Source organism: Hippoglossus hippoglossus, chromosome 24 (genome assembly GCF_009819705.1).
Source record: "Hippoglossus hippoglossus isolate fHipHip1 chromosome 24, fHipHip1.pri, whole genome shotgun sequence".
Classification (NCBI taxonomy): domain Eukaryota; kingdom Metazoa; phylum Chordata; class Actinopteri; order Pleuronectiformes; family Pleuronectidae; genus Hippoglossus; species Hippoglossus hippoglossus.
The window spans coordinates 1,845,001-1,852,500 of NC_047174.1; the positions used below are offsets into that span (position 1 = coordinate 1,845,001).

A 7,500-nucleotide genomic window follows, 5' to 3' on the forward strand; every position below is an offset into this window, starting at 1 on the left:
GACACATTGTCTAAATGGGGCCATTAGAGGGCCGAGAGTCAGTGTGTGTGTGTGTGTGTGTGTGTGTGTGTGTGTGTGTGTGTGTGTGTGTGTGTGTGTGTGTGTGTGTGTGTGTGGCTGGTTCTTCTGGTGGCTGTAACAGCGAAGCATGAAGAACAAGAGGGAGGGAGAAATGGAGGGAACGGAAAGAAAAGATTGCAAAAGAAAAGGAAGGAAGAGAGAAGCCAGCGAAGAAGGAAGGGAGGAGGTATGAGAGCAGAGAAAAGAAAAAGGAAACAAGAGGAAAGAATATAAATGGTATGGAAAGACAAGAGGGGCGACACACACACACAGACACACACAGACACACACACACACACACACACACACACACACACACACACACACTGTGTTTGTCCAGCGGTTCGTGCCTCAGGTTCGTTAATTGAATGTCTGTGTTCATGTAAGCGGTCGTGAGAAGCACTGAGAGGATGCCACGGTGCATTAGGAAGATGTGTGTGTGTGTGTGTGTGTGTGTGTGTGTGTGTGTGTGTGTGTGTAAATAGGATAGACCTTGGACGCAGCCTCTCCTGAGCTCCAAGCGAGATGAGACGCAAACAAATTTTACAAAGGGGTGAGAAGGCCGCGGCTGTGTGTGTGTGTGTGTGTGTGTGTGTGTGTGTGTGTGTGTGTGTGTGTGTGTGTGTGTGTGTAGAGAGAGAAAGAGAGCGTGTTGAGCCAAACCACCAAGGAACCTATTAATTCATCCGGACGAGACAGACTGATACATTCAGAATCATAATGAGAAAGCAGGAGCCTGCACACACACACACACACACACACACACACACACACACACACACACACACACACACACACACACACACACACACACACACACACACACACACACACACACACACACACACACACACACACTCGGATGTCACGGACATTGCGTACATTTTGACAGCTCACATTGGAGAAAGACAGCAGCGCTAAAGAAAGAGAGAGAACTGTGAGGAGAGAAAAAGAGAGAGGGTGAATGAAGGACAGGAACAGAAGGTAAAAACCTGCAGGGCTAAGAAGTGTTGACGGTTTGAATCCCTCTGATTGACTCCATTACCCACCCCCTCCCTCAGAAGTCGTCCCAACATATTGGTGTGTACCACTTTATCTTAGGAAAAAGTTAACCTTCACAAATCAACGAATCTCTACAAACGGATTCTTCACGTGAAGAAACAGGATCTGAATACGAGTGACGAGTGAGTTTTGGGGGCGGAAGCTTCTGGTTTCCATTCCCAGTCTGACCAGTCAGGTTTGAGCAGGTTCGGCTGCCCACAGGTCAACAGAGGTTGAACACATGGACCGAACTGCATCGGCGGTTAGTGGAGATGAGCCAAAATTCAGTCTGGACCTAAAACACCAACAATCAGTATCAGTGTTTGTGTTTAGAAAAGAATCGAGTGTAAACGGTTAATGATGAACAGGAGACGGAGTCTTGACCGCTGCCCCCAGAGGCTGATTCATCATCATCGTCTTCACTGTGAGGACATTTTATCCAAATTGCTTCCTTGTCTCAACGATTCAAACCAACCGCCGGACGACAGAGGTCAAAGAGTCAGGAGCAGCCGTCCAATAGGAGGCTCACGCTGCAGTTAATGGACAACCTCAAATATGTGACTTAATGCAGACGAGTGCGCAAAGTTAAAGGATGATCTGTTGTTTTCACCTCCACCGAGAGATGTTTTCCCCCCTGTGTCAGCAGGATCGCTCAAATACTGCTGAGTGGATTCTAACACAACTTGGTGGCAGGATGGGACACGGGCGAAGAAACAACTCATTCAATTTGGGGTTTCAGGTGTTTTCTCTGTACCTCCACCACGGAGGTTATGTTGTCGTTGTCGCATTTGTGTGTTAGCACAATTACACAAAAACTACTGGATGGATGCTTAAAGCACAAGGGACTTTTTAATCACTTTCTTTTGTCATAGTGAGAGCGAGGGAAACATTCATGAATCTGGATAAAGCAGCTTGCTTGAATCGAAGTGGCCTTGACGGAGGTTTGTGCTCCATTGGCCTGTCGTCGCAGTTTCCTGTTTATGTGCATGTTTCTGTGTGTGTGCAAAAGAGAGAGAGTATGAGAACTGTGTGTAGTTTTAGGAAAACACACGCCGCAAATCAAGCTTTCAATTTGGTGTTACTTCTGATAAACCACATCCCAGCACTGAGCCCTTCACCTTAATACGTGATCCAGTCAGATGATGAATTACCCATTATGTGTGTGTGTGTGTGTGTGTGTGTGTGTGTGTGTGTGTGTGTGTGTGTGTGTGTGTGTGTGTGTGTGTGTGTGTGTGTGTGTCCTCTTCATTATTCCCTGTTCATGAGCACCATGTGAACAATGACCTCTCTCTCTCTCTCTCTCTCTCTCTCTCTCTCTCTCTCTCTCTCTCTCACACACTTCATCTCTGCCATTATGTTGTGATGTATCTCGGCTGTAACAACTGGAACAAAAGCAGCACCACAAGTGTGATATCTCCATTATTTCCTTCTTCTTCTTTCATCTCTCTGCTCTTTCAGAAGGTAAATTAAACCCGGCGAGTCTGTGGCCTTATCATCCGTCATCTGCTCAGATTTCAACATTATCCCCCCCCCCCCCCCCCCCCACGTTACACATGTGGGATTGAGGTGGAGAGGCTGCGGAGCATAAATTATGTCAGATTACTTTTTTCTCGACTTGTGTTTTATGTGTGCTGCTTTCTGTTTTTCTTACTCGCCACCTTATATCTTCTCTCAGTGAAAATTGCTTCTGTGACTTGATGTTTGGCGAGGGAAATCTAAAAATATAAACTGTTTCAGAGCTCAGGAGCTGAACGATTCTCGAATAAAATAAAAATAAAACGAGAAGAGGTGGAGTAGAAAGAGATGCTGGAGACGTACAGTGTATTTCTTCAGAGCATAGGCAGTAAATAAATATAAGACAACGTGTCTCCACTTCTTCCCACTGTACAAATATGAAGCCAGAATATTCTGAGATGCAGGCGCTGCCATCTTTCACCCGGAGGGATCAAAGTCCCGCCCGTACATGCACTTGACCGACCAATCATGAGTCAGATCAGATTCCACATCCGATTAAAAAGTTAAATCACAAAGTGTCAAATCCAAACTTTGTGTCGTTAGCAGCCTTCTCAGTCTGGTGATGTTTATAATCCTCCTGGAAAGTTCATAAAATACATCCAGGTTTTCTGTCACTCTGCTGCCGACCGAAATAGCAGCACAGCCAATTTAATCCACTCGTGATTTCAGAATAAAAGTCCATTTATTGTTAGGGATGAGTAATGTGACTCGACTTGCAGTTTTGTTGCTGCATAATAAAGATAGTTTGGACGATGTGGCCTTTTACAATTCCACGTTCGTCGCCCTGGCTGCTGCCGTTGCTAATTAGCGATGATCTTCACTATCAGACGAGTCGGACGTCTGCTCTCTGACCCGCTGTAGGAGAACAGGACCCGACCCCAACCAGACTGACTCTATAGAACGAGGATCGGAACCCACACGGGTCCTGACGCTGGTCTCTGGTCCTATGGTTCGATCTCTATTTCAGAGACAAGAGGCAAGAAAAAGGTATGTATGTGCATTTTCAGTTGTTTAACATCGTGCAGCACAGACTGTAAGACAAAAGTCAGATGAACGATTATAACAGAAAGAGAACAGATGGGATTAGCTGTCGTCCACAGGTCAAAGCTTCATGAGACGATAGATCTGCAGGATTCACAGCACGACAGACCTCATTTACATAAACTCCTTCATAATCCTGTTATCTAATCCTGTTAAAACTTGCCAATTAGTTTTTTTTTTGGTGCCGCAACCAAATATCAAACTTTTGTTATCTTCAGGTCACAACTAACCATCTTTGTCACCCCATGAAAGTGAAAACTGTTTTGTCAGATCGCGACTTAAGATCCTCAGATCAACATCAGAGCGGCTCGCGGTGGCGTCGGCCCTTTGTAGTCTCGCTCGCTGCAGAGACGCTAAAGCACTGGAGACGGCGTCAGAGGAAATGATTGATCAACGAATCACGCGCCGCTTTAATCAGCGCGGAGCAGAGGCTCCACCGTGCATTTCTATTATAGATAAAACTCAAAGTTCATTTGAACTTTTGTGTTATTTGCAGTCTTGACACAATGAAATGACTAAACCTTGATCTTGGGAAAATGGAGTTTGACGTCTTTTTGGTTAATGATAATTCATTTGGGGAAATAAATGAAAACACAAATAAGAGACAGTGAGTTCAAGGGAAGTCGTGTTTACAGAAGGGTTAAATACAGATGCCTCAAAATGTGTGTTTGTTCATAAAATATTCACAAAGCATCTTCTCTGGAATCTTCTCTGCCTCTATTGCTACAGTCCATCGATTACACAGAGTAACTCTGTAGAGTCCAACAGGTGAATCCTGTGAAATGTCTGACTGACACAAACTGATACAAACTGAGACTGAACTCAGGGAAATACATTTTCGTTCTGTGCTTGAACACACCGTCGCTCATGTAAGATTAAAAAACTAAGACGTGGCCACATCAGCTGCATGGAGTAAATTATATCTCTCATTCCTTTTCTTTCCACTTTCCTCCCTCCTCCTCCTCCCTCCTCCTCCCTCCTCCTCATAATTAAGGCCCTTCTGTCTCCATCTTTCTCTGATCCCGTCAATTTCTACCATCTCCCAATGATCGCTTCTTCTTCTGCACAGTTATTCTGCACTGGCCATCTCCTCTCTCCTCTCCTTTCCCTGCATTTATATTTACCTCCTCGACTTTCCTTCCTCCTCCTCCTCCTCCTCCTCTCCTCCTGTGTGAAGCGGTTGCTGTTTGTTTGAAGTCAGGGCTTATTGAGCTCAGGACTGGAGAGAGCACAGCTACGTCAATACAACACACACACACACACACACACGCACACGCACACACACCTTCTCCTCTGTCTCGCTCTCTTCGCCCGTCAACGCTGTCTCACTCACACACACACACACACACACACACACACACACACACACACACACACACACACACACACACACACACACACACACACACACACACACACACACACACAGCTCAGTCATCAATTAAGCCTGTGTATAGATCTCTCCCTGCAGCAGTGGTGCTTGTTTGGTTTCTACATTGTTTTCTGTTCCAGGTCGTACATCTCTGTCTCTGACCCCAACACACACACACACACACACACACACACACACACACACACACACACACACACACACACACACACACACACACACACACACACACACACACACACACACACTTTGATTAGCCCTTTTCGATGCAGGATGTTTTCCTTCTAGAAACTCAGGAACTTCTTCTGCATATCGACTGGTTCTAGTTTGGGGTTTTTCCTGTGGAAACATTTACAATCAATCAATTTAACGAGCTGTGAGGGTGAAGTCTGAAAAACTGACTGATAACACACACGATTCAGTTGTTGCAATATCGCAACAAAGAGGAGAAATGTAACATTTAATCAAACCTATGTCACTGATTCCTGATTGGTTTAAAAAAAACAATAATAAAGCATTAAGTTGATGATTAATTTATCTTTTGAGCGACATTTCAAAACACAAATAATCCCTAATTGGAGCCCGGTATCAGCGTCAATCTGCTCGTCTCTGCACGTCTCCTGAAGCTGCACAATCAGAGTCACAGAACAGGAAATTAAAGAGCAGCATCCTGCCTCTTTATCGTGGTCTCATCAGGTGTAAAATTACAAACCGTGATGATGCTTTTTAATTTGTAATCGCTCTGATTTGCCCGATTCCCACAGTTCTGGAGACGTCTTGTAAATCAGACACAAATGAGCTGAAGGAGTTTAGTGCCTGAGGTTCCAGTGAACACACACGCACACACACACGCACACGCACACACACACGCACACACACACACACACACACACACACACACACACACACACACATCCATATCATATCATATCTCATAACACAGACACAAAACTCTGCAGTGAACCTGAAATCTACCAGCAGAGCCATGAATCACAGGAGCACAGGGACATGAGTGGAATCGCTCTGACAGATGTTGGGTGGTTTGTGCATCTGCGTGCGTGTGTCGGTGCGTGTGTGAGTGTGTGTGTGTGTGTGTGTGTGTGTGTGTGTGTGTGTGTGTGTGTGTGTGTGTCTAAATGTAGGACAGCAGAGAAAAGCTTCAACGCTCTTCTTCTTCCCTTTGAAAGCAAAGAAATGTTTTCTACATCGATCACACAGACACACACACACACACATTGTTGGTCCCAGTGATGATGCAGTGCTGAAGTGTTATTTTTTCAAATGTGAAGAAGTAAAATTCAGCGCATACACAGACACACAAATGTTTATGTTTGAAAATGACTCTTTCAAAATAAAATCTCTGTCCACACGAGAGTTGTAATCCTCGCTCATGTTGTATCGTCGTCAAACACAGAACTGAACTGAACAGCCGCTGTTAGCAAAGACAACAGGGTCAGTCACACTTGTAATTGATTCTCCATGTTGTGTTCTACACTGGTGGCTGAGGCTGATGCTGGAAGGGGGTCATGTGATAAGAGCCTGACGAATCACTGAAGGCTACGTCGTGACCAGAATCACAAAGAGGCTGTGAGCCGTTTCCAAACATCTCAGTTTCTGCTCGTCCAGACTAACACACAGTAAAACAAGACCAGAAGTGTTCTCGGTTTTTGTGGCTCCTCAACGAAAACATGGTGGTGTGGATGCAGCCGACGAATCAGAGTCCAGCTGCACTGCTCTTGAGCAAGGCACGGTATCTGACTCGGCGGCTGAGCCCGACCTCTGACCCCTGACCTCCCTCTGAGAGCGACAGAGCAGAGTTAAGACCACATGGATCACATCGCATATTCATGGTTCTGCACAGCAAAGAGCGGCAGATAATCGCATCCACTATAAAGCATACAGAGGGGGGGGGGGGGGGGGGGGGGGGGGGGGGGGGAGATGAACAGAGAGAGAGAGAGAGAGAGAGAGAGAATATGTTTGTAGGTGTTTACATGAAAGATTCTCCTTGAATTTACATTTTTCAGAGTTATTCAACCAGGCTGAGCTCAAAACTGTAGAGAAACACAACCACGGCCAAGCTCCCGTGTGTGTGTGTGTGTGTGTGTGTGTGTGTGTGTGTGTGTGCGTGTGTGTGTGTGTGTGTGTGTGTGAGACTGCATGCATATGTATGAGGGGACAGATGGGATGTAATTTAAACGTTACCTTGTACACATGCACATTTTCACCTGCATACACATCTGAGTCTAGTGTTGACGACGAGCCACAGGTTTACGAAGCTCCGACACTAATAAGCATCATAATAAACATCAAAACCATAAGCAACGCAGAGTAAACTTAAATGTACTGAGTGTGGATATCTCCATCAAGGCTCATGTCCTATGTCGCAATGTCAGAGTTTCCTGTTTATTATCTCGACTAGCGGCCGCAATGTTTTAATTTCATAATTAAAACAG

At 45.3% G+C, this 7,500-nt stretch overlaps 2 protein-coding genes across 2 annotated transcripts in view; both read right to left on the reverse strand.

The window, feature by feature from the left end:
- galnt14 (UDP-N-acetyl-alpha-D-galactosamine:polypeptide N-acetylgalactosaminyltransferase 14 (GalNAc-T14)) overlaps positions 1–7,500 on the reverse strand; it is a 110,028-nt gene that overhangs the window by 91,210 nt on the left and 11,318 nt on the right. The gene's annotated exons all lie outside the window — the stretch shown is intronic.
- Positions 4,802–7,500, reverse strand: part of LOC117758391 (AN1-type zinc finger protein 3-like) — a 28,024-nt gene continuing 25,325 nt past the window's right edge. Inside the window, exon 8 of the transcript XR_004613275.1 lies at positions 4,802–4,816. The gene's annotated coding sequence lies outside the window, so the exon portion shown is untranslated. The remainder of the gene's footprint in view (positions 4,817–7,500) is intronic.